General features: G+C 46.0%; 1 protein-coding gene across 2 annotated transcripts in view; it reads right to left on the bottom strand.

Annotated features, from left to right (window-relative positions):
* The window catches only part of INO80D (INO80 complex subunit D), a 45,473-nt gene extending 31,238 nt beyond the window's left edge, over window positions 1-14,235 (bottom strand). For both annotated transcript variants that reach the window (XM_048485395.1, XM_048485396.1), the window contains exon 1: window positions 13,866-14,235. The gene's annotated coding sequence lies outside the window, so the exon portion shown is untranslated. The remainder of the gene's footprint in view (window positions 1-13,865) is intronic.
* Between the last annotated feature and the right edge of the window lie 12,593 nt (window positions 14,236-26,828).

Raw genomic sequence — 26,828 nt, 5'->3', positions numbered from 1 at the left:
CCCACTGCAGGAAATGCTCACGCTGGCGTGAAGGGGAGCATTCCCAGAGGAGGGCAACCAAAATGGTAAAAGGGCTGGAATCCATGCCCAACGAGGAGAGACTTAGGGAGCGGGGGATGTTTAGTTTGGTGAAGAGAAGGTTAAGAGGTGACATGATAGCCATGTTTAGATATCTGAAGGGATGTCATGTTGGTGAGGGAGCAAGCTTGTTTTCTGCTGCTCCAGAGACTAGGACCAGGAGCAACGGGTTCAAGGTGAAGGAAAAGAGATTCCTCCTAAACATCAGGGAAAACTTCCTGACAGTCAGAGCAGTGGAATGAACCACCTCGGAGTGTGGTGGAGTCTCCTTCTTTGGAGGTTTTTTTAAAGAGAGGCTGGATGGCCATCTGTCAGGAGTGCTTTGATTGTGTGTTCCTGCACTGCAGGGGATTGGATGGTCCTTGGGGTCTCTTCCAACTCTATGATTTTATGATTCTTTCTCCACAATGGGCTATCTCAGGGGTGAAAGGAGTTTCCCCTTCTCCCTGGGTGTCTGCACCACCAATTATCTCTTTGGAGGCAGCACAGGGCTCCACTGCATAGATTGTCAAGCTCCAATTCCTCATTCTCATTACGGCGGTCAGAAAGTGGGTTTTGACACAATGGTGAAATTTAGGCATTTTGCACACCTAAGTGAACTGCTTAATTTTAAAGGCTGCATGTGTAGCCAGTACATCTCCACCTGGCACACCTACTAGCCCACAGAGGATTTAAAAAATAAAGATCGTGAACGGGAAGTCTAAATATTTTCTGGCCAGCTTAGCTTACTCAACAGTCAGTGCAATTCTAGGAACAGTTTCCTGACAGGAAGAACTGCTGAACAAACCGTAGGGCTGTGAGTGAACCTGCTCAGGATGGAACTTTGTTGGCCGCCGGGTGCGCAGTTTTTAGACTAGTGGCACCAAAATTTCAGGGATCTTTCAAGAGACTCTCCTGATGATATCACCCAAGTTTGGTAAAGTTTGGTTCAGGGGGTCCAAAGTTATGGACCTCCAAAGGGGGTGCCCCATCCCCCATTGTTTCCAATGGGAGCTAATAGTAGATGGGGCTACCCTTTTGAGGGTCCATAACTTTGGACCCCCTGAACCAAACTACACCAAACCTGGGTGGTATCATAAGGATAATCTCTTGCTGATACCAGCCAGGTTCGGTGATGTTTGGTTTAGGGAGTCCAAAGTTATGGATCCCCAAAGTGGGTGCTCCATCCCCCATTGTTTCCAATGGGAGCTAATAGATGGGGCTACATTTTGAGGGTCCATAACTTTGGACCCCCTGAACCAAACTTCACCAAACCTGGGTGGCAATCAGGAGGGTCTCCTAAAGATACTCTGAAATGTTGGTACTGCTAACATAAACATTCCTCCCCTGACCAAAAATCCAGTTTTGGTTTTAACTCTTGTGTTTTAGCTTGGCTGCTGGTTGAGCTAAGGTTTTTGTACTTTTAAAGTTATTGTTGAGACTATATTGTTTTTGTTGACTCCCTTTTCCACTTACAGAGCTAGTTTACTGTTTTTCTTTGAAATAAATATTCAAAACCTACTGATGCCTCAATTAATGTAATTTTATTGGTATCTATTTTTATTTTTGAAATTTACCAGTAGCTGCTGCATTTCCCACCCTCGACTTATATGCGAGTCAATACGTTTCCCCAGTTTTTTGTGGTAAAATCAGGTGCCTCGACTTATATGCGGGTCGACTTATACACGAGTATATACGGTACACAAGAAACAAAATTTAATATCACAATTCAGGACTGCTAGTGAGCATAATCAAATGCAGTCCTAAACAAAACTGTCAACAGCCTCCTTAAGATCGAAAGTGAGGGGGGCAGTTTCACCTCTCTGGGAAGGGGGTTCCACAGTCATGGGGCTACCACTGAAAAGGCACTCTCTTGTGTACCCGCCAAACGAGTTTTTTAATTGTCAGGACACTCAGGAAGACCTCTCCCTGCAATCTTAATTCCTGGGCAGGAACCTACCAGAGAAGACAGTCCTTCAGATAACCTGGTTGCAAGCCATGTAGGTCTCTACAGGTCAAAACCAACATTGCCCGGCATTTTCCCCAAGACTAGGGATCAAAGAAGGTGCCCCCAAGGAGTGCTCTGGCCTGGATACCTGTTGCTCTTCTTAAGAACATAAGAACATGCCTGCTGGATCAGACCAGAGTCCATCTAGTCCAGCACTCTGCTACTCGCAGTGGCCCACCACTGGTCTGGTCTGATCCAGCAGGCATGTTCTTATGTTCTTAAGAAGAGCAACTCCTTCTTCCAATACCCTGGTGCTGCAATCCAAAGGGAGGGAAGGTACTGTGCTCCCCTGGGAAGAAGTCTATTTTGACGGTACAACGGGACCTCACTGAAGCTGGACTCACCCGTTTTCGGTGACTCCAGTCATTTGGGATCTGCCTGCTTGCTTCCAGACCACATTTCGATTCTCGGGGTTGGGTTGGTTTTAATTTGAAACACAAACTCCCTTTAACTAGACTGTTTATGAGGACTGTTACAGATTGATCTGCATGGAGGCAGATGCCGGAATTGTTCTAGGCTCTGAAGGTCACAAGGAACATTTTTAGACCTTGACTCAGGCTTATCTCAATTTCTGTGGGTTCTCACTCTCTTTTTTTGCAAGTTACGCACAGGTTATCCCTTCCGGAGTTTACGGTTCAATAGCAGATCCAGGCAAATAACGTCAAAGGAGATCTGCACACTCGTATTGATTTTTTTTACATGAAAATAGCTCAGATTTACTAACTGTTGCAATAACTTTTAGCGTCCGAGTCCCACCTGTACTATTTCGATCTGAGCAGCCAATATCAGAAACGTGGCGGCCTGCTTCGGACTGGCTGAATAAACTCTAGGAAACGGCAAAAAAAATGAACAAGCTGTCTGTTTCTTAGTCACACTTGAATGTTGGGAACTGTTTGTGCGTAGACACAAACACAGATGGCTCAGCATTGTCTCTTGCTTTTAACAGCCAGAAGGAACTGTTTCGGTTCTTAAGAGCTGAGCAAACAGCAAAGAACTCCCCCCCCCCCATCCCATAAATCTGGGGAAACAACTGTATAAAGTAAAGTTTCCCCTTCAGTCGTGTTCGACCCTGGGGTACCACTGCACGCAGTGATTTCATAGGCAAGCCGTTTTTGTGGGGTAGTTTGCCATTGCTTTCCCCGGCTATTCTTTACCCCCTAGCTATGAGCTAGGTACTCATTTACTGACCAAGGAATAGATGGATGGCTAAGTTGACCATGAGCCAGCTGCCAGGATATCTGACCCACAGGGGGCTCGAACTCCTGACCGTGTGAGTGGCAGTGCACGCACTTAACCACTATGCCACACGGCTCCTTAAAAAAACCTGTATAACTGAATGACAATTCAGATTGCCAAATAATCCTTTACCCTAGTTTTTGACCTATGTCAATACATGCACAAATATGCCTGAAAAACCAGTAACATTGATTAATACCCTGTTTCCCCAAATATAAGACATCCCCTAAAAATAAGACATAGTAGAGGTTTTGCTGAATTGCAAAGTATAAGGCATCCCCCAAAAGTAAGACATAGCAAAGTTTTTGTTTGGAAGTATGCCCGACGAACAACACAGAAAAATAAGACATCCCCTGAAAATAAGACATAGCGCATCTTTGGGAGCAAAAATTAATATAAGACACTGTCTTATATTTGGAGAAACATGGTAGTATTGCTTAGTTTTGAACATACATTGGAGCATTAGGGACTATTGCCCATGACTCCAAGCGCCACAACCAGACCCTGAAATGTTCAGACCTAAGAACAGTTTGGATTTATATCTCCCCCCCCCCCTTTTTTTTTTCTCTTCCTCTCTCCACAGTAGACACCTTGTGAGGTAGGTGAGGCTGAAAGAGTTCTGAGAGAACTGTGACTAGCCAAAGGTCACCCAGCAGGATTGTAGGAGTGAGGAGACAAATTTGGTTCACCAGAGAAGACTCTGCCGCTCTTGTGGCAGAGTGGGGAATCGAACCCAGTTCTCCAGATTAGAGACCACTGCTCTTCACCACTACGCCTCACTGGCCCTCAACTTCCTACAGAAACATTTGCATCCTTTGTGGCAGATTTTTATTTTTTTAGTGGCAATTCTGAATACAGCCCCATGCTACTGCTAAGTAATACCGAATCGTTGTTGGTACAAATGAAAAACTAGCACACATCCTCCAAGGAGATTCACTTAAACCCGCTACAAGATTTCCACAGATCTCGTGAGTGATGCCTTATTGGAATACGCCACAATAGTGAAGTACCTCTGAGCAACTGAGATTCACAATACATATTTTTACAGCCCCCCAGTCTCTAAGTGTCTCCACTCGGAAATAAATCACATTGAACTCAGAGTTGCAATTAGAGTAGTGTTACGACTCTGCAATCGGGACGGAGTGGTCTCAAAGAAGCCACACGCGCCCTCTTTACTGGTGATGTGCTTCAAAAGTGAATACCAGTTGTAAAACAACAGCCTACTATCGGGGAAGCCCGGCACAATCCTTTCAGAGGCCCTGGGATTTCCACTCCAAAGTGTGGAACTGCTGAACAAATTCAACAAACCCCACTTACAGGTAAGCAAGGACAGAACTGAAGCTTTAGGGTTGGAGCCAGTGGTGGGATCCAAAAATTTTAGTAACAGGTTCCCATGGTGGTGGGATTCAAACTGTGGTGTAGCGCCAATGGGGCTGGGCGGGGCACAACGGGGGCATGGCCGGGCATTCCTGGACGGGGCTGTGGCAAGGACGCAGCCGCTATGCCGGTCCTTGGGCGGGAAATGAATGCACGTAGGCGCGGGCTGCCACGCACGCCGGTGCACCTCCTACTAGACTGCTTCAAGTTCTGCATGCTACTGCTGAGAGGAGGGGCGTAATTAAGGCAAAAATCACGTGGCAAAATCACCAATTAGTAACCCCCTCTCGGCACACACAAATAATTAGTCACCTACTCTCGGGAACCTGTGAGAACCTGCTGGATTCCCACCTCTGGTTGGAGCCGGTTTGCTTTTTTGTCTTCCCCAGCTTCCCTATTCACTGAGTCCCCGATCCCACAGGGCTACTGTCCGTGATCTCTGGGTAAACGTAGTCCCCTGTGCAAGTGCCAGGTCATTACTGACCCACAGAGTGATGTCACATAGGCAGCCTTTGTTCATCAGGTGATTTGCCAGTGCCTGCCCCAGTCGTCCACGCTTCACTCCTAGCAAGTTGGGCACTAAATTTACCGACCTCAGAAGGATGGAAGACCGAGTCGCCCTTGAGCCGGGTACCGGAAACCGACTCCCATCGGGATCGAACTCAGGTCGTGAGCAGAGCTTCGACTGAAGTTTGCCACTCTGCGCCACAGGGCTCTTTCTCCGTAATCTCTCCCACAGCCAGTTTGGATGGCCAAAGGAGCCCCCCCCCCTCTCCTTTTCACCAGCAGGAAAGCTGGCTGGATCTGACCCCTAGTCTTCACAGCCTTTCCCGTCACATTCCAAACATCAGTCCTGAAATCAATTCCGTAGCTGCAGGTATTAGCGGCTACGCATTTCCGTTTTGGCAACAACTATTTGTTTGTTTACTTTGTTTATACAGGCCCTTTCTCCCTAGTGGGGATCCAAAGCAGTTGATATCTTTCACCTCACCTCCATTTCATCCTCATAAAAACCCTGTGGGATATGTTAGGCTGGAAGTGTGTAATTGATCCAAGGTTGCCCAGCAAGCGAACACGGCAGAGTGGGGATTTAAACCAGAGTCTCTCAGATCCTGGCCCAACACTCTACCTACCGTACTACACCACATGGCTCTCGGACACAGGTGTCAAACTCGCGACCCTCCAGATGTTATGGTCTACAGTTCCCATCATCCCCTGCCAGAATGGTGCTGGCATGGGATGATGGGAACTGTAGTCCATAACATCTGGAGGGCCGCGAGTTTGACACCTATGCTCTAGGACAGCGATTCTCAACCAGGGTTCCGCGGTACCCTGGAGTGCCGTGAGCATGTCCCAGGGATACCGTGGCAACACTACCGCCCCCCCCCCCTCATTTTTGTGGTGTCTCCCACCGGCGCCAGCAAGGACATGAAGCTGGCCCGTGGGGCAGGGCCTGCCACAAGGTCAGCAGCCGCCACCACCCCCATGCTTCCCTTCACCCTGCGAGGGGAAGGTGGGGTGTGTGGCAAGTAGGGGCAATGGGAGGGGAAGGTGGAGGGTGGCGGCAGGGGTACCGTGAGATATGAAGAGTGAGGTCAAGGGTACCCTGACCTCGAAAAGGTTGGGAAACACTGCTCTAGGATCTAAGCTAGGAGTGGCCAACCTATGGTGCTCCAGATGTTCATGGACTACAATTCCCAATCGGCCATGCTGGCAGGGGCGGATGGGAATTGTAGTCCATGAACATCTGGAGCACCATAGGTTGGTCACCCTGATCTAAGCCCACTAGTCATGGTCTCAAAAGGTCTCACACAGATAAGAATCATGTCCACATATACATATGTCCTCTGTCACTCTTCAACACCCAAAGAACCAGGCAAACTGATATTTTTTTCTTGGCTTTTTATGCAACTGAATTACCTAGGAGAAGCTCTTGGGCAGGGGTGTCAAACTGGCGGCCCTCCAGATGTTCATGAACTACAATTCCCATCAGCCCCTCCCAACTTGAACATTGGCTATACTGGCAAGGGCTGATGGGAACTGTAGTTCATTAACATCTGGAGGGCTGCAAGTTTGACACTTGTACTCTTGGAGAAGTCTATACATCAAGCACTGAGTAGAAACAACTCACTTCTGAGAGCCAGCGTGGTGTAGTGGTTGAGAGCAGGTGGACTCTAATCTGGAAACCTGGATTTGATTCCCCACTCCTTCACGTGAGAAGCGGACTCTTCTATGGTGAACTGGATTTGTTTCCCCGTTCCAACACATGAAGCCTGCTAGGTGACCCTGGGCTAGTCACAGCTCTCTCAGAACTCTCTGAGCTCCACCTACCTCACAAGGTGTCTGTTGTGGGGAGAGGAAGGGAAGGAGTTTGTAAGCCACTTTGTAAGCGGGGTAGAAATCCAAACCCTCCTTCTTCTATCACAAGGAGCACGTATGTCAACTGCGTCCAGCAGGCCTACCACCCTGATATGAAAGTTTAAGTTTTGCTCAAATTAATAGGAACTATTTCCACAGTATGTATCTAGAATTAGAACGAAAGTGATTCATGTCATCTTGCGCTCAGTACCAACTCCCACATATCAGAAAGATGTTAATTTAATCCCAGTAACATTTTTCTCATTATCATCTGCAATTCTATATTTGAACACGTCAAGCCATTAAAAAAAAAGAAAGAAACTCCAGAAGCTAGATGAGACAGAACTGCCCCCATTCTGCCTTGCTAAAACTAACGCAGTTTAGTTTGCAGAAAGGGTAGGCTGGTGGGTGCAAAATATTCAATTAAAAAAGTGCGCTACCTCATTGACAAAGATATCCATTACTTGAGACGAGTGTTCCTTTCCCCCACAAAACACAATGACACTCCTTACTTTACGGCAGGGGTGTCCAACTCTGGCCCTCCAGGTTGTTCATGGACTACGATTCCCATCAGCCCATGTTGGCAGGGACTGATGGGAATCGTAGTCCACAAACATCTGGAGGGCCAGAGTTGGACACCTCTGGTTTATGGTGTTCCAGCCTTCATACTACTACCTACAGCAGTGGTGGCGAACCTATGGCACGAGTGCCAGAGGTGGCACTCAGAGCCCTCTCTGTGGGCACATGCACACAGAGTTCGTCATCTGTGGGAGGTGGAAAATCACCCCCCCACTCACACACATCTAGGCTGGCCTTGGCTGCTTGGTACAATGTCCCTCGGCGAGCAGGGAGGACTCCGCTGGCAGGCCTGCTGCCTATCCTCGGGGTGGCTGATGCTCGAGGGGGGGGGGCCAGAGGAAGAGGAGGTGGAGATGCTAGAGAGGCACAGAGCAGTGTGCGCAGGACTTGCTGGAGGCTAGAGCAGGTGGGGTGGAGGCATAGGGGTGGGGTGGAGGTGCTGGAGCAGCGCAGGGCAGAGCAGCGGGTACACACAGAACTAAAACCTCAGTATTCAGGTTAAATTGCCGTGTTGGCACTTTGTGATAAATAAGTGACGTGCTCGCTTCGGCAGCACATATACTAAAAAAAATGGATAAATAAGTGGGTTTTGGGTTGCAATTTGGGCACTTGGTCCCGAAAAGGTACGCCATCACTGACCTACAGAATAGTATTAAAATTAGAGACATTCCTATTTCAGGGGAAAGGGAGGGAAGGCAGTATAGTATAGACCATAGGTGTCAAACTCGCGGCCCTCCAGATGTTATGGACTACAGTTCCCATCATCCCCTGCCAGCATCATGCTGGCAGTGGATGATGGGAACTGTAGTCCATAACATCTGGAGGGTCGCAAGTTTGAAACCTGTGGTATAGACCAATTTGGTTAGGCCTCAGAAGCCAAGTAGAGTTGGTAATTGGATTTGACACCACCAAGGAAGACTCTGCAAAGGAAGGCAATGGCAAACAACCTCTGAATCTCACCTGCCTTAAAAGCCCCCTTATAGTTAGGGGTCACCAAATGTAAATTGCAACCTGATAGCACTTATGTACATACGTAATATGTACACAGTCGCCATGTGCATAAATTTAACTTACTACCATGCACATACAACCAACGGAGAACCATTATTCTGCATTAACATCCACATGATGAGATTTCTTAGCACTCTCCTAGGCTCATTCCGCACCGAATATTTATAACGAATTGCCATCGTTATAAATAAACTTGTTTTCTGTATTGTCGAAGGCTTTCACGGCCGGATTCAATTTGTTGTGGTGGGTTTTCCGGGCTGTGTGGCCGTGGTCTGGTAGATCTTGCTCCTAGCATTTCACCTGCATCTGTGGCTGGCATCTTCAGAGGCGTATCACAGAGAAAAGTCTGTTTCACAGTGAAACAGACTTTTCTCTGTGAAACAGACTTTTCTCTTGTGATACACCTCTGATACAGACTTTGTGATACACGTCTGATACACCTCTGAAGATGCCAGCCACAGATGCAGGCGAAACGCTAGGAACAAGACCTACCAGACCACGGCCACACAGCCCGGAAACCCCCCAACACCAAATTTTGTTTTCCATTTACAAAAAGGGAAAATTAGTTTATTTATAGCTACTGCAACTCGTTATAAATATACTGTGTGGAATGAGCCCTATTTCCTGGATTTCTGATCAGAAGCAGAGACAGGTAAAGTTTCCCAAAAGGTCAGCGCTCAAGGTAACCAGCACCCTATATGATTGATTGCCCACCATAGCAAGTCAGTAACATTCGTCCAAATGCACCCTGAGCCAATACTCATATTAACAGAATGAAGAACCACTACACCTTGTGTTACAAACTAGATTAGACCAAATATTTTCTAATATAATAGTACTGAAATGGGATCAGCAGAACAATCCCTTAGGGGCAAAGAGGAGCTAGTCCACAGCCTAGTTTGTTGATGCTAGTTTTTGAATAGTTGTGTTTTGTGTCTACAACCTGTGCACCATTCTGGTTTCTACCGGCTGATGGAGACCTTGCTCAATTGTGATATCCTGTTCCCACTGTGTATTCTTTTTGCCCACTTCTAATTTATGCAACAGAGTTGAAATTTAATGATTTGTAGCATTCAGAGCATTTTGCCGTGCCAATGCAATACGACAATTCTGGCTGTTGCTCTGAACCAAAAGGTTTTTGTACTGGATCCAATTTTGCTTTTCTAAATCTGGCACACCAAAACCAATGGACTGACCTGCCGAGCAATTGACATCCAAACACTTGTATTACTCTAACCTGAAGATTGGGATGTTAGGCAAAGTGTTTACCCAACAAGGGGTTGATTGACTTTTCCAAAACTGCAGCAGACGGCTCAAACAATTATTGCTTTATTCTATGACCAGATTAATTTCTACATCCTAGAAAACATCTCACTTCAAATGTAGGATGTTAGAAAAATTTGAGCCCCCCGAAACAGCAAAAGTGTCTGTTAATTAAAAGTCTTCAGTGCACACTGTCAATCTGAGAGCAAACAATTTTTGTATCCCTGTAACATACTTATTCTAACAAGGCAAACTTCTACAGGAATGTGGCTGGGATTTCAGACTAGGGAAGCAGGGTAGACATACTTTAAATCAAGCATTGGCCGTTATATACAGGGAAATTTAATATAAGATGGTTACAAAGGTAACTTAATAAAAACATGGTTCTTGACTTAGAAGGGTAGACATGTATAATCTTACCAAAGCCAAATATATCTCCTGAAACATTGATGCTTAAATAATATGGGGAAACCCTGGAAAACAGCAATATTATTTTGAGATTTTTTTCATATAGCTTTGTGACAATATAGTTTGGTTTCAATTCTAGCAGAAAAAGGCTTAGAAAGGTGTAACTCCACTTGAACAAGATTGTGAATCAGTTACAATAAAGTACATTAAAATGCTTTAATTCAGTCCCATATATGTCCAGGAGTCGTAATTTAGGTCTGCCTTCTTAAACCATAACAAACTTCTCGTCTTCCCACTGTCCATAACAGTACTCTCAAAATGTTAAGGTGTACAGAGGTACAGTCTTGAACTAAACTCCTCAGAGAATGCTTGTGTCTGAGCATTTTGCAGTCGTCTTTCAACCCAGCTCCTTGTCAAGACAGAGGAACAAATGAAGAAGACGAGTTTGGATTTATACCTCACCTTTCTCTCCTGTAAGGAGACTCAAGGTGGCTTACAAGTTCCTTTCCGTTCCTCTTCCCACAACACCTTGTGAGGTAGGTGGGGCTGAGAGAGCTCCAAAGAACTGTGACTAGCCCAAGGGTCTGCAACCTGCGGCTCTCCAGATGTTCCTGGCCAATTGGCCATGGTGGCAGGGGCTGATGGGAATTGTAGTCCATGAACATCTGGAGAGCCACAGGTTGCAGACCACTGGACTAGCCCAAGGTCACCCAGGAGGAATGTAGGAGTGCAGAAACACATTTGGCAAACCAGATAAGTCAGGTGGAAGAGTGGGGAATCAAACCTGGTTCTCCAGATTAGAATCCACCTGCTCTTAACCAATATACCACACTGGCTCTCAGCTCAGCTAAGCATTCAACTTCACTCTTCATGATCGAGGCCCAGTTTGCCCAGAAATGACTTCTACTAAACTTTTCAAATATTTCCTAATGAACTTGATTTTTCGCCACGGAAGGAATGCCTGCCCTGCATGCAATCCAAAAGCTGTGACCTAAAGAGCTATACTAGCAGGCACCCACAATCTGACACATCCCCAGCGGGAGTTTTTAACTTTCTTTTCCAGTGAATGACAAGTTCCTAGGCCTCATCACCAACTGCCTCTGAAATTTCAGCAAGTATTTCAGAAGGTATTTCTCATGAGGTTTAGGAAGTTGAAGTCTAAAGGCCAGAGAACTTGCATGGCATAGCTTTGGACTACGATTTGGGATGACCAGGAATCAATCACAATATTGTCATGGAAGTTCACAGGGTGACCTTGTGCCTTCCACTATCTCTCAGTCACCCTACCTTACAAGGTTGTTATTAAAAGGATAAGGTAGAGGCAGGCAGAACTATGTGAAGAGCTGCTTTGGCTCCCAATCAGGGAGAAAAGAAGGAAGAGTTTGGATTTTTACTGTGCTTTTCTCAACTGTAAGAAGTCTCAAAGCAGTTTACAAACTTGGGTGCTGTGTGGTTTCCGGGCTGTATGGCCGTGTTCTAGCAGCATTCTCTCCTGAAGTTTCGCCTGCATCTGTGGCTGGCATCTTCAGAGGATCCTCTGAAGATGCCAGCCACATGATGCCAGATTCAGATCCTCTGAAGATGCCAGCCACAGATGCAGGCGAAACGCCAGGAGAGAATGCTGCTAGAACACGGCCATACAGCCCGGAAACCACACAGCACCCAAGTGATTCCGGCCGTGAAAGGCTTCGACAATACAGTTTACAAACTCTTTCCTTTCCTGGCTTGTCAGCCACCTTGAGAAAGGTGGGCTATAAATCCAAACTCTTCTTCTTCTTCTAGATGGGGCTGAGAGAGTTCTGAGAGAACTATGACTGGTCCAAGGTCACCCAGCAGACTTCATGGGTAGGAGCGGAGAAACAAATCCAGTTCACCACATAAGAGTCCACCACTCAGGCGGAGGAGCGGGGAATCAACCCAGTTCTCCAGATTAGAGTCCGCTGCTCCCAAGCAGCATGTAAAGAAAGAAATAAGCATAACAATAAAATAGGCCATGGCAAATCCACCTGAGTGCTCAGACTCAGCCACACACTTCTTGGGTCCTTACTAAAAGTTCACCTGCGAAGTGGATCCAGTGGACGGCCACAGCTTGAAAACACCACACTTACGTTGACCTCTACAAAACTACAACCCGGCTCTCAAAGCTACAGTACAACCGACGGGGCGTAACAGGTCCAATATATGAATCTGAGTCATGTGCGGGAGCGCACCAGTGCTGACCGTGACACTGATATAATCCTATCCGCAGCCTCAAAGAATATATCTACAGCAGGACACCACCCAAGAGAGGGGAGGGTCTGGACAGTAAATAACTGTTTTCCAGGTCAACCATGGGGGGGGGGGGTCAGCCCCACACATGCATCTCATTCCCCCCACCCAAAAAAGTGGAGTTTGACCCAGGAGCCTGGCACGTGTTTGCATGGCTGGATTCCCACTCTGACAGCACCTCCAAACTAAGTGAGAGGACGATGGGCAACCGAGAAGGGGGGGGTGGGGTGGGGTGGGGTGGGAGGAATGCCTCAAGCCATCCCACACCGCCCCCCCCACCCCAATAATACTCTCAACCAGCCCAGGTTGTGGCTAAGCGGTGCAAAGTCCTTTCCAGTGGGACTCTGCAACCTCTCTGTGCAAAGAAACGATTTGCCGCCCCCCTCCCCCAAGATCGGCAACCTTTTGCAACGAGGGGGTGTCTCGGGGAGTTCCCACGATCCTAACCACCGTGGGTGCAAATTAAAGTGGGGGTTTGGGGGGGGGGGAGAGTTGCTAAGGTGGGGGGGGGTCCCTCGGGGGAGCCGGCTTCGCTCCAGCTGGAGCAGAGCGGCGGCGCGACTCCTACACGCGTGTGGCCCGAATCCCGTGTGAACGCACCCACGGGGCACCAGCGGGCCGGGTTCCGCGCGGAAGGGAGGCGGCGGTGCCTAAAATTAAACTTTCCAGGCCGCCGGCGGCGGCGCTCCCCCGACCCAGCCGAGCGTCCCCCGACCCGCCGCCCGCGGTCTCGGGGCCAAGTTGGGCCTCCGCGTCCAGAACCGGGACGGGACTTATAATAAATATTTTAAGATTTTGCAGACTTTTCGCCCCAGGGCTGAAATCGCCTCTTAGCCGCCGCCGCCGCCCCCCCCCCCTTCCGCCACGGCGCGGCCCGGTCGCCGCTCTCGGGTTTAGGCGCCCCCTTCGCCGACCCCCAAAGCCCCGTGAAGGTGGGAGGCCTTCGCCTGCCTGATATTGGGGCCCAGCCAGCCCCGGGGCAGGACCCCGCGGAGGCGGGGAGATCCTAGGCCTGCGCTCGGCGGAGGCCTCTTCCCCTTCGCGCTTCCCGGTCGACCGTAACCGAGCGCTGCCGTCCCCTTCCCAGCCTGGGAGCCCCCCCTGGGCCGTTTCGACCCCTCTCCAGTTCTGGCAGGCCCCCCCGAACCCCGCCGGCCCCGCTCCGGGCTCCGGGCTCCGCGGCCTAGCCCGCTCTTCCGAATCCCCGGCCTCGCGTAGCGCGCCGGGCCGCCCGCCCTGCCCAGTCGGCGCCGCCCGCCCCTCTACGCGAGCCCGGGGACGCAGGCCGGGCCTGGCTTACCTTTCGAGCTGCCTTTTTTTTTTTCTCGCCGCTCCTCTCTCGCCTCTCCCCCCTTTCCCTCTGTTGGGCGGACGGAGCGGAGTTTCCTCCCCGGCAGAGGAACCGGGGAATGGGCTCGGAGCGGCTTCAGCGCTGCTGCTGCTGCTGTTTTCTCCCCGGGCTCGGAGGGAGGAAGCAAAAAAAAAAAAAAAAAGAGGGGGAGAAAAAAAAAAGAGAGAGAGAGAGAGAGAGAAAGAAGCCCCAACAGATCCCCGCTTGCAAAGAGGAGCCCGCTTATTATTTCTTTCCCAAACTACAAAGTGCTCGGAGGGTTAGGGTGATTATGGAGGGGGATCCCTGAACATATTCTGCAGCAAAGGAGGCAGGGCTGCCGGGGCTGCTCCAGAAGAGAGAGCCTCGCCAGCCTTCCTACAGCACCACTACAGGCACCGCGAGGACATAACACCAGAGAGCCGCTCCTCTGCCCTCCAAAACGACAACTTTCCTACCATCTTGGAGGGAGCAGAGGCAGAAAGGAAGAAGGCTTTAAAGGAGGAGTGGAGGAGCGCGGCAGGAGTGGAGCGCGAGGAGGCTCTGGGCCAAGCGCAACTTTGCAGGCAGGCACCTTGGAGAGAAGTCTGGGGGCTGCAGCTTCTTTCCTCTTTCCTTCAGAGCCAAACGACTTAGCAAATGATGGTTTCTCTTGCAAGCCCTCTTGCAAGTGAGCAAGGTGGGCAGGGGATCTTTTAGTAAGTTTGTCTTCCTCCTTTACTATTATTGCTGTTACTCAGTTTTTTCCTCTTCCTATGTTGTTATTATTTTAGTAAGTTTTTTTTCCCCTTCCTGTATTATTAGTAGTAGTAGTAGTAAGTTTTTTCCTCCCCCCTTTATTATTGTTTTTCTTTGCAAAGCAAGCCTAGTGTTTAATTGCCACTCTTCTCCCGAGTTTAATAACTTTTATTCTGCAATTCTGCAAAGGGAAGTCCGGTGTCTTTGTGCAAGACACCTGGGACTGAAATGGGATGGATGGTTTAGGCAGAATGGAATGTGGCTGTTTTGGAAGGGAAGGTGAGCGTCTGTGGCTTCACTTGTTGGAAAGAGGGGTGCTTGGAGCACAAGGTTCTTCTGCTGCTGCTGCTCCTCCTCCTCCTCCTCCTCCTTCTTCTTCTTCTTCTTCTTCTTATTATTATTATTAAATTAAAAAGCAAGCCCAGTGTTTCCCCCAAGTTTAATCACCTTTATTCTTGTCTGGCAATTCTGCAAAGGTAAGTCTGGTGTCTTTGCAGTGTTGTACAAGACACCTGGAACTGTGGTAGAATGGATGATTTGGGCAGAATGGGATGTGTCTGCTTTGGAAGAGAAAGTGTGTGTATAGGACTTCACTTGTTGGAAAGAGGTGCAAGGTTAAAATGCCAGTCAGTGCAACTCTTGTAAATTTTTCTCCCCTTTCTTTGTTCACAACAGTGCGATTTAAAAAAAAATATATCACTTTATTGGAAGCCAGTATCTGAGTTTTAATATCTTTTCAAATAATTTCTTTTCCAAATGAGATTATTGTTTAGAAATTGCTTTTAATGTATCTGGGTTTGAAATTTGACTAATGAGGTCTGTTTGGGTTTTTAGAGTTGAGAGACTGATCGGAGGTGATCTTTTCACAAATGCTTCCAGTATAAAAACAGATCTGGAAAATGTGGTCTGAATCAGGCGGTTACATCCTATACAACTTAAATGTTGTAGTGGAAACAGTGTGTTAGCTTTGCAGTTTAGCATGAATGGCTGTCTGTTGCTTAATGATCAACTCAAAACGACCTGTATGTGTACTCAGATGGCTCCACTTTAAGCAGTGGTTTCAAAATGTCTCAATTGAGCAGTTGCCATCTTTTCAAAAAAGCATTGTGATCTTTCAGTAGTCTGGTGTTGGTTGCAGTTTCTTTAACATGATCGTGCACATAATTATTGATTCTGGCATCTCAGTCCTAAACATGTATGCTTGATGGTTTTACTTTTTGTTTTTTGTCTTTGCAAGTATTTTAGCTTTGTTTTTAATTGTTTTAATGATGTGTTGTGGGGTTTTACTGTGCTTAAAATGGGATTTGTTAGCCTTGGCGGACGTCGTGAAGGCAGAAAGGCAAGATATCAATGTTGTTCAATGAAAAATAGTTCCACTCAGCCCATGTCACAGTACTCGGATAGCAAATTGTCCCAACTCAGTATATCTAGTACAGAAGCACAGGCGCTTTTTATAGACTCTCTCCACCCCCACCCCAAATAGACAGCACAGTTAGTGCTGGATATGAAAGGAATCTCCAATCTCTCCTTCAGTCCTGCATGTTAGCTAATGAAAGCAGGAACCCACAAGGACTTTCCGGAGGCATCTCATTTCTTCCTTCCCCACTATTTCCCCTTTCCCTTTCCCAAAAGCCGGCGTGGCCTCTTGGCTTTTCCTGTTTCCTTCTCTCTTTGCAAGCAGCCAATCTACTTTTATCTCTCCCCCATCTTGAATTTTCCTCACCACCCCCCACCCCCCGCAACAGCCTCTACCTAAGAAAACTATGTCCCGGTTGTCTGGTCCCAAGGTCTGGCCCAGGCGTACCTGCCTGGTAGGGAGTCCTCAAGGACTTGTTGGGGGTATCTCACCCCCCTCCCCATATTATTTTCCCTTTCCTCCCTCCTAACCAACCTCTCATATCCTCTTCCTTTTATCTGCCTCCAATCAGCTATAGTTATTATTTATTTACATAATTTATACTCTAAGATAAAGTATCTTACATTATTCTCTTTTTATCTTCACAACAACCCTGTGAGGTAGGTTTGATTGACAATGTGACTGGCCCCAAATCACCCAGTGAGCTTTCATGACAAGATGGGAATTCAAACCTGTGTCTCCCAGACCCTACTCTGAAGCTCTAACCACTGTGAAGCACTGTTTTTCATAGGGTGGCTGCTGTTGGAAGAGTAGCAAGCTGCTAGGCCTAGTTGAGTCTGCAAATCAGGTGATTCCAAGTTATGCAGTGGTTGCTGCCAGGGCTAAAGTGCCAATCTCCAGGTGGAGCCGAGAGGTCTCCTGAAATTACAACTGATCTCCAGCAAATGGAGAAACTGCTTTGGAAGGTTGGGCTCTGTGGCATTACATCTGGCGAAGGCCCCTCGCAAATCCCGCCCCTCCCAAGACTCCACCCAAAACTTTCCAGTAATTTTCCAACCTGGGCTGGCAATCCTAGCTCAGGCCTGATCCCAGTGTTTTCCCTTGAAAGCTAAAGGAGGCCTGTCCTCTCACCCTGTCTTTTAACCGAATCTGGAAATGTGTGGTTGCCAGCAATGGCCACTAGGGAAAAATCTGTTTCTTAAAGCTACAGGCACTCATTTTTATCATTTTAGAGTTTTTTTAAACCCACACTTTTAAAGATTTCAAGCTTTTTAGCAAACCTACGCCCTTTTCAGGTTTGTAAAAAGATGCATCTTGTCTGTTCCCAGCCCTAGTCACCAGATTTAAGTATCCTCAGATCTAGCCAACTTCACTATCGGTATGTAGATTTATTGTTTTCCCTGATAGGGGATAGTCATCTACTTTGGACTGTTTGGAAGACACAGTTTTTTTTCTAAAGGGAAGAATGTGTCAGTGGGATTTAGATTATAGTACATAATCCTGATTATTTGTGTGCCGTGCCCATTGGAAGCTTGTGTTTGGATACTAAACCTCTTGAGTTTTGGCTGGCTTCTGGGTATTCTCTGTGGATCATTCCGCACATGCAGAATAATGCACTTTGAAACTGCTTTCAGTGCTCTTTGAAGCTGTGCGGAATGGCAAAATCCACTTGCAAACAATTGTGAAAGTGGTTTGAAAACGCATTATTTTGCGTGTGCGGAAGGGGCCTGTGTTTATGGACTCTGGATATTCTCTGTGTTTATGGAGTTTGAATTGGATTTTTCCAAAGTACCCTTTTCTTTTATGCTACCATGTGGTCTACCCTGACCTGGATAGCATGATCTGATCAGATCTATAAAGCTGAGCAGGATTTACTCTGGTTAGTATTTGGATCGGCAACTTCCAAAAAATACCAGAGTTGTGACAGACATGACATACAATGGGGTTGCCATAAGTCAGCTGTGGCTTGACAGCACGCGCATGCACGCACGCACACACAGAGCACTCTGTCTAAGTAGCTTTCCTGGCTAATGCTGAATTCCACAAAATACACAGCCTCTTGCTGTATTCAAGTACTGTGACTTCTTAGGGTCAAACGGAGGGCAGAATAGCATCTGCAGCATCTTTATAGGCAATTTATTTTGTAATCCTCAGGGGTGGTAAGCAGCATGTGGTCTGTGAAATGCCATCTCTGCCACAGATATGCAGTCTCTTGGCTATGCTGCATCCGCCTCTGTTATTACTGGAGTGGAGTGTAGGATTCCCAACATGTGTAGTCCGCTGCTGGACAGTTATTCATTGCATCCCTCACAGTGTATCATTTTTCGTACTAGGAGTCTAGCCCCATTCCTACAATCATGGAGTGGAAGGTTTGGCTCTATATACTTGACAATGGTAGCAGTGGTTTTCTTAGAAAGTTAAGAGTGCAGTTTACTTGGGAGGGAGCCTGTTGAATTCCCTGGGACTACTCTTCTTTGGCAACAAATTTGCAGGTTTTTTTTAAATAAAAAATTCAAAGACCTGACAAAGAAAAAACAAAAGACCAATACAAACCAAAAATCTTTAAAAATACACGAAAAGTGCATTAAAATTACACACACATTACGAAGGGAAAGGGAAGGCTCATCATTTAATCTGCACCAACTAAGAACGCACACTGAAAAATGCACGCTTGCTCTCTAAATAGTATTATGAAATTATTTCTTTATGATAAGTTTCACACTTTTTCTATTATATCTATTTTCTTGTTCTTCTATTCCTCAAATGCACAATTTTTTTCCTATCTTTCACAAAAATCTATCAGGGGTTTCCAATTGTCAATAAATTTAGATAAGTTCTTGTCTCTAATCCAGGGGTCTTCAAACTATGGCCCTCCAGATGTTCATGGACTACAATTCCCATCAGCCCCTGCCAGCATGGCCAAGTGGTAGGACTCATGGGAATTGTAGTCTATGAACATCTGGAGGGCCATAGTTTGAAGACCCCTGCAAGAAGTAAGTGTTGCCATTTCCACCAATAGAAACAGCCAATAGCACAAGCCATTCTACTGTTATAGATATAGATGCAGTTTTCCATTTTTGCATATATAATACTCTTCTTGTTGATGTTATATGTAAAAATAAAGTTCCTTTTTTTTTCAAGCTATCTGTCCATAAGACCCAAAAGAAAAACCTCTGGCTTCATTTGTATGTTAATCTTCAAAATCTTCTGAATTGTTGAATGTATCTATACTCAACATTTAAAAACTTTATTACAAATCCACCATAAATGAAAAAGGCCCTTCACGTTGTTCATATTTCCCACATACATTCAGAAAATTTGTATACATTTTTGCCAATTTCTCCAGTGACAAACAACCAATACATCATTTTATAAAAGTTGACTTTAAGTGTAGTACGGTAACAACGATAACTACAGTTTGTTCCACCTTGACAAATCTTTTTTAGCTTCGTTCCATGTTTTACATAGCTATTTTGAAATAGAATATAATTCATATTTGTCAATGTAATACCCAGATATTTCACCTTTTTACTCTTAAAACCTGTTTTGCTCATCAACTCCTTTTGATCCTGTAGTTTTCTATTTTTTGTTAAAGCCTTTGTTTAATTTTTATACGCCAAATCCTCTCATTAACTGCGCAGTCCAAAGTGGGGGGGGGGGTGAGCTGAAGCCACATTGGAAGCGGCAGAAGGGTTGTGCCAGCACCAGCCCCAAGCAAGGTGGTACAGACGCCAGAGCAGAGGGACTTACCTCGGTAGTGGTGCACTGCACCGCCAGAACCAAGACATTTCCTTTCACGCTGTCGCTGCCGCACCGCAGAAGGTTGCACTAGTATAGAGGGGAGAGTTTCTAAAATTGGTTCCCAAAGGAGTTTGGGATCGGGAAAGCCGATCGGGAAAGCAGCACAGACTTATGCCACTAAAAAGGGTGGCGTAAGTCATATCCCCCAGAAGAGAAAAAAGATCTTCTCTTCCAGTGTCTGCACCGCCAATTGCCTCTTTGGAAGCAGTGCTGTGTTTTCATGCCCGGCTGCCACTCTCCCACCCCATCCTTTGGATTGCGCTATAAGACTTATATCTCTGTTTAGTACTTTAAGAACTACAGTGTTTCCCCGAAAATAAGACAGTGTCTTATATTAATTTTTGCTCCCAAAGATGCACTATGTCTTATTTTCAGGGGATGTCTTATATTTCTGTGTTCTGTTCGTCAGGCATGCTTCCAAACAAAAACTTTGCTACGTCTTACTTTTGGGGGATGCCTTATATTTCGCACTTCAGCAAAACCTCTATGACGTCTTATTTTCTGGGGATGTCTTATATTTAGGGAAACAGGGTAGTTTAAACAGGAGAGGGGTTAGTGAGCAACCTTGTCTTGTTCCTTTCTGCATCTTACACGGTTTTGTCAAATCTCCACTCACAATTATTTGTGAATGGATTGTGACGTATAATTATTTGTGAAGCGGATTGTGACGTATAAATCAATTTCACCTATTTTATGAAATTCTCTTCAAAATCCATTTTTTCTCATATCTTGAACAAAAAAAAACCCCAGTTCAGATTATCAAATGCTTTCTCTGCATCTAGAAAGATCAAAGCATCTTGTTTTCATTGTTTTCTCCAAATATTCCAAGATGTCCAGTAACGTTCTCGCATTGCCCAGGGACTTTGGTGATAGACAGGAAATAAATTTACAGAAAATAATTAAACAAATGTCTTTTAGGTGAAAATCCGCACTGATCTTCATGGATAAACTCTTGTAATACTATTTTCAATCTATCAGCTAAAGTTATAGTAAACAGCTTATAGTCATTATTCAGTAATGATGTTGGTCTATAATTTCTTGTCAAAGTTAAAGCTTGCCTTTCTTTAGGAGCGCTCACGGGGCATGTGGGGTCACATGCCCCCGGGTGCATGCTAGCAGGTCACCTGGGGGCGAAGAATCCCCCCCCCTACATACATCCTTTCGGCCCCACCCCACCAGACAGCTTCTTCAGCTGGCAGAGCTTCTGCCAGCCGAAGGCGCAGCCTGACTGGGCCACCGCCCAGGTAAGTGGGGCGCAGCGGGGGCAGTGCGGGTGTGCCCAGAGCAGGTGTTGCCCTGGGTGCCATTTTCCCCTCCTACGCCTCTGACCCCAAACCATTCTCAAGTCTGTTGCCTTATTCGAATTAAGTTCAAAAAGGTCTTTTAATTTTTTTCTTACAATCCTGGACAATTGTGTCCCTTTGATGTGATGTTTCATTCAATCTCTATCTAAAAGTATTGCGTTTTCGCTTATAAACCAAAGTTACTGCATTATGATCTGAAAAAGTCTTTGGTAAGATTTCTACCTTAGATGCCAAGTTCCCAGAAATCCAGATCATATCTATTCGTGAAAAAGATCTGTGTCTTTCTGAAAAAAAATGTATTCTCTTGAGTTTCCGTTTTTCTGTCTTCATATTTCAACCACTCCTACCCTGTTTCCCCGAATATAAGACATCCCCAGAAAATAAGATGTAGTAGAGGTTTTGCTGAAGTGTGAAATATAAGGCATCCACCGAAAGTAAGACATAGCAAAGTTTTTGTTTGGAAGCATGCCCGACGAACAAAACACAGAAAAATAAGACATCCTCTGAAAATAAGACATAGTGCAACTTTGGGAGCAAAAATTAATATAAGACACTATCTTATTTTCGGGGAAACACAGTAGGTGGTCCATCAAATTAAAAAAAATTGGACAATTTACCTTGTGTATTTTTTAATGTTATTTTCAGAACACCTATCCACTTGTGGCGAAATTACTCCTTTCCAGTCTCCTAGCAAACACCAACTTTCATAGGAAAAAATCTATAAATTTATGAGATGCTTATAAAATATGTCTCAGCAAGCTCTCATACGGTTAGGGTTAGGAACATGTTGAAGGTCCTCTGATTGTAAGCAAGGACAGTGTGAGCCTAAGAATGTTCCCGTGGAGTAATGTAACCACTTTCCAGTGGCGAGATACTATTTCCACACAGATTTTGAGGGTTTTTTTTTAATTGAAAGCATTTTTGGTCATATTTCTGTCTTGTGGAACTCAAGATGGCGTACAATATAAATGAAACTACAATAAAGAAATACTTAAAGGCAGAGGTGGGATCCAGCAGGTTCTCACCAGTTCCCGAGAGGGGGTGACTAATTGGGTCTGCTTTTCCGTTAGAAACTCCATTAGGTCCAAAAATCATAAAGTCCTGTTGTTTCCTATGTGGCTGGTTAGCGAAGGTAGAAAATGGGATAATCCTCCCTGTTGGGCTGTTTTAAAAACATGTTTTAGAAATATGGTAAAGTTCCTTGTTTAAGGAAAGTATTCTTCTTTTGATTTCTACAAACAAAATTAAGTATTTGAAAGTATTAAGTATTTGACAGGCAGTCAATTCAAGGAGAAGTAGTTGTTTCTGTTGGCAGTAGACGATAGGACTTGCTATAAATTGTTTAAATTATGAACAGAAAGATACCAGCTGGAAATTAGGAACTTTTTTTTACAGTAAGAGTTTTTTACAGTAACAGAGAAATTATTAATGCCTCGCCCCCAGAATGCCCGGCCACGTCCCCCTCGTGCCCCGCTCATCCCCATTGGCGCTACGCCACTGTTTGAATCCCACCACCATGGGAACCTGTTACTAAAATGTTTGGATCCCACCACTGCTTAAAGGACCTAGCGGATGAAGTTGAGAGTAAATGGCAGTGGCCCCCTGAAAGAACAGCACTAGCAAAATAACCTTTTAGATATGGACTGTGGGGGAAAATAAATGCTGTCCTTAAGTAACATTCTCTTGAGTGTTAATGCACGCATGAAAAATTAATGAAAGCCTTTGTTTTGGTGCTGTGACATCATAATTCCTCCCTGAGACATTTGACCTATTTTACATAGCAGAGTGGTTTTTTTTTTTTATTTATTCGCCTTCTATCCCAGCCATTCCCAACCAGTCGGGCTCAGGGTGACCTCCAACAATAACAACACACAATTTAAATACACAAATATGCTAAAATCCCAGTATAAAGCTAAAATTAAAACTAAAAGCTAGATGACGACAGTGCAGCAGGGCCCAATTATAAGGAAAGGACAAAACAATCAAGAGAACGTTACAGATAAATTAAGAAAAAAGGGGATGAGGGAGGGGAGGCCAGTAGGATAGAAACCATTGCTGCTTGCAACTGTAGGCCTGGTGGGACAATGTTGCTGGCCCTGTGAAGGTTGCTCCACATTTCCACCTAGTATTTGGGCACATGGTGGGAGTCACCAATTTCCCCCCCTCCTGTGACAGTCCAAAGCACCCCCAAAATGCTGTTCTTTGGGGATGGGTGACCTCCAGGAACAAGCTTATGAGTGACTGGAGAGAGGGGTGGATTGGCAAATCACACACACACAGCGTGCACCCACAAATATTTTAGGTGGGATCCAACCAATTGAGCATCATCCAACTGTAGGCGCAGAAGAAAGAGAAAGTCAGAGCAAGTAGTAGGAAGTCAGAGAAGGGTTTTGGATCCAACAAGAAAGGTTATTTCTTCTTTCCCTCCATTATTTTTCCTATAATGGAGAGATGGCAACCATCATGCTGCTGACCAAAGAAATCATGCAGGCCTTAAAACTATTCTTTTACTATTGCTAGCCTAGCCAAATAGCTTCCAAATGCCCCTTTGTTCACAGTTATACAAAATGTGCAAGCCAAACTGTTTTCAAGATCCTGTTGTACCCAAAAGATACCTTAAAGTTGCCCTTTGCTTTCCTGAGACAATAGGAAGGCCTATGGGAAAGTTCAGGCTCTGTGTCTAAAACATAAAGCAACTTGAAACATACATGATAAGAGAAACAAGGGTTTTTGATTCATATAACGTCAAAGGGTGAAATACTGACATCTTCCAATAAGGATTTTGGACAACCCCAAAGGGCTGTGGGAACAGGGAAAATCTCCACCTTTTGTGTGATTGATTGATGATGTGGGCATTTGGGGGTGTATTCTCTGCTGCCATTTTGATGTAGCTTGTCATTAATACTATAAAAGTGAGAACACACCGCCATTTTAGGTGTGGCTCCCCTGATTATTGTCTTTGCCCGCAGTTGGCTGAATAAAGATCTCTGATTTTATTCTGTATCGGCTTGAGCTTCTTTGAGCTTCTTTATTTTAATTCGTTACTCCGTTGTGACACAACCAACGTTGAACATGTAACTTTCATTGAGTTTCATGAACCCGGTGAAGTCATTGAGTCTTTTTAAAAACTTACCTTTGGCCCGACCCCACGCATTATTTTTGCCATTGTGACAGCACAATGCATCCTAGTAACCTGAGCGCACACCTACTACTGTATCACGTACGCCCTGTTCTGCAACAGCTACTTTCGCAAGAGTGACAACAAGGCAACCAAAAAACCTCTCGGCGGCACTTACAAGAATATAGCTTTCAACCAACTTGAGGATGGGGCTGGTTTAAAAAAAGAACGTTCAGTTCTTGAGGTGCTGCAGTTGCTCTCCAATTTTGGTCGTTCATTGCGTGTACCTTGATAGCTCAGCCTCAGCAAGCACGAACAGAATGCTGTTCAATGATTAACCTTGTGAACTAACTTCACATTGTGCTCCAAAAGGTTGAAACAATTTCCCATTTTTCTTTACATTTGGAGACTGACCCAACAGAGGGCCAGTCGAAAGGGAGGAATTGTGTCGATCCGTGGTCCAACTAGGCCCCCGAAAGCACTAATGAATGCAGTGGTGGGATCCAAAAATTTTAGAAGAAGAGGTTGGATTTAGATCCCCCCTTTCTCTCCTGCAGGAGACTCAAAGGGGTTTACAATCTCCTTGCCCTTCCCCCCTCACAACAAACACCCTGTGAGGTGGGTGAGGCTGAGAGAGCTCCGAAAAGTTGTGACTAGCCCAAGGTCACCCAGCTGGCGCATGTGGGAGTGCACAGGCTAATCTGAATTCCCCAGATAAGCCTCCACAACTCAAGTGGCAGAGCGGGGAATCAAACCCGGTTCCTCCAGATCTGAATGCACCTGCTCTTAGCCACTGCTCTTAGCCACTACACCACTGCTGCTTTAGTAACAGGTTCCCATGGGGGTGGGATTCAAACTGTGGCGTAGCGCCAATGGGGCTGGGCAGGGCACAACTGGGGCGGGGCAATCCTGGGCGGGGCTGTGGCAAGGACGCAGCCGCTGCGGCGGTCCTAGGACGGGAAACGAATGCACGCAGGCGCAGGCTGTCATGCACGCCGGTGCACCTCCTGCTACTTCAAGTTCTGCACGCTACTGCTGAGAGGAGGGCGTAACTAAGGCAAAAATCACGTGGCAAAATCACCAATTAGTAACCCCCTCTCGGCATACACAAATAATTAGTAACCTACTCTCGGGAACCTGTGAGAACCTGCTGGATCCCACCTCTGAATGAATGGCATTTGCCAACTTGTTTTTGGCTGTTGTCACCTTTCCTCATCCCCAGCAGGTGCCATATCGCCCATGACTGCCAACAGCAGAGAAACAACCGCTGAGATAAGCACACTCTTTTGTGTGTCTGAGCCTTAGGGAGGAGGACCAGATTGCCTTTCTGCTCGGCTTCTTCCACAGTTTGAAGACCTCCCTTCTGTAAACTATATGAAATACTGCCTCCGTTTCCTCAGTCCAGATGTAGGCTGCAGGCAGATGGTGTTGAAATCTTGGGCCAAGTTCTGCACAGAAGTCCTTTTTGCTTCTCCAGTTTTTATATTGCAGCAAAATCAGTTGTTTTGGGCTCAGAATCTGTTCCTTAGAAGGGTTTCATGAGCAGAGGTCAACGCCCCTTACTGATTGGTTCCCTACCCTGGGAAATGGACAATATATACCCCAAACATTCCCTTCTCTCTGGCACACAGTTTGTAACAGACTTCCCTCTGTGATACACCCCTGAAGATGCCAGCCACAGATGCAGGCGAAATGTTAGGAACAAGATCCACCAGACCACGGCCGCACAGCCCGGAAAACCCACCACAACCTGTTAACATCATGCTTTTCTTTGTTGTTCAGCCCCTTCTCGCTAGGTTTACAACAGACTGACTCCCCTTTTTAAAATGTACCTCCCATTTAAAGGCACACACATAACGTTTTAAATCACTTAAAAGATGTGAAATCCCTTGCTGCATGGGATTCCGCATCAAGGCAATGGGAGCAGTTTCCTGTTTCAGACAGCTGGGCACCTCTTAATTATTATTATTATTATTTTATTCGATTTTTATACCGCCCCATCCCCGGGGAGCATCACTAATCCAGTCCAGCCATTGATAACGGCAGCCTCAGGCCGATCCACCCAGAAGGAGCTATCAAGGGGACATTGACACTCATAATAGTATTCTCAAAAGACCCATCAGTGACCTCACTTTGGAATGTCCTGCTCTCCCCACCTAATTTTTATGGCAGTTACCTTCGAACTGCCCAGTCAAATCTGAGCTTCATATTTTGGACCAATTAGGCTCCTGGGAAAGTGGGTCCCCGTGTCTAACTATGGGGGGCTTCCCCATGAAAAGACCACCCCTGGTCCATGAAGAGTGTTGTGGGCTTCTCCCACGACTTGGACACCCCCACAAATTGCTCTCATTTCTCGTTTTGCTGCTGCTCCACCAACGCTGCAATTCCCAGCTCCTCCCCCAAACTGGATCCAATGGCATTATCCACTTCCCTTCCCCTGTTTTACTTCTTTCCCTCATCCCTTTCCCCCATTCTCCATTGTATGCGCAGGCTTGAGTGTGTAGAATCAGGTTTCAGGCACTTATTATAGGTTCTGTACATATCTGTTTCTTTTCCTTTTTGGAACTTATACCCTGCCCTATACGGAGGTCTCAGGCTGGCTTATAAAAGTTTGC

The sequence above is a fragment of the Sphaerodactylus townsendi genome, linkage group LG02 (assembly GCF_021028975.2).
Source record: "Sphaerodactylus townsendi isolate TG3544 linkage group LG02, MPM_Stown_v2.3, whole genome shotgun sequence".
Classification (NCBI taxonomy): domain Eukaryota; kingdom Metazoa; phylum Chordata; class Lepidosauria; order Squamata; family Sphaerodactylidae; genus Sphaerodactylus; species Sphaerodactylus townsendi.
The sequence above is the reverse complement of the archived record's forward strand: the minus strand, read 5'-3'. Positions and strand labels throughout refer to the sequence as shown.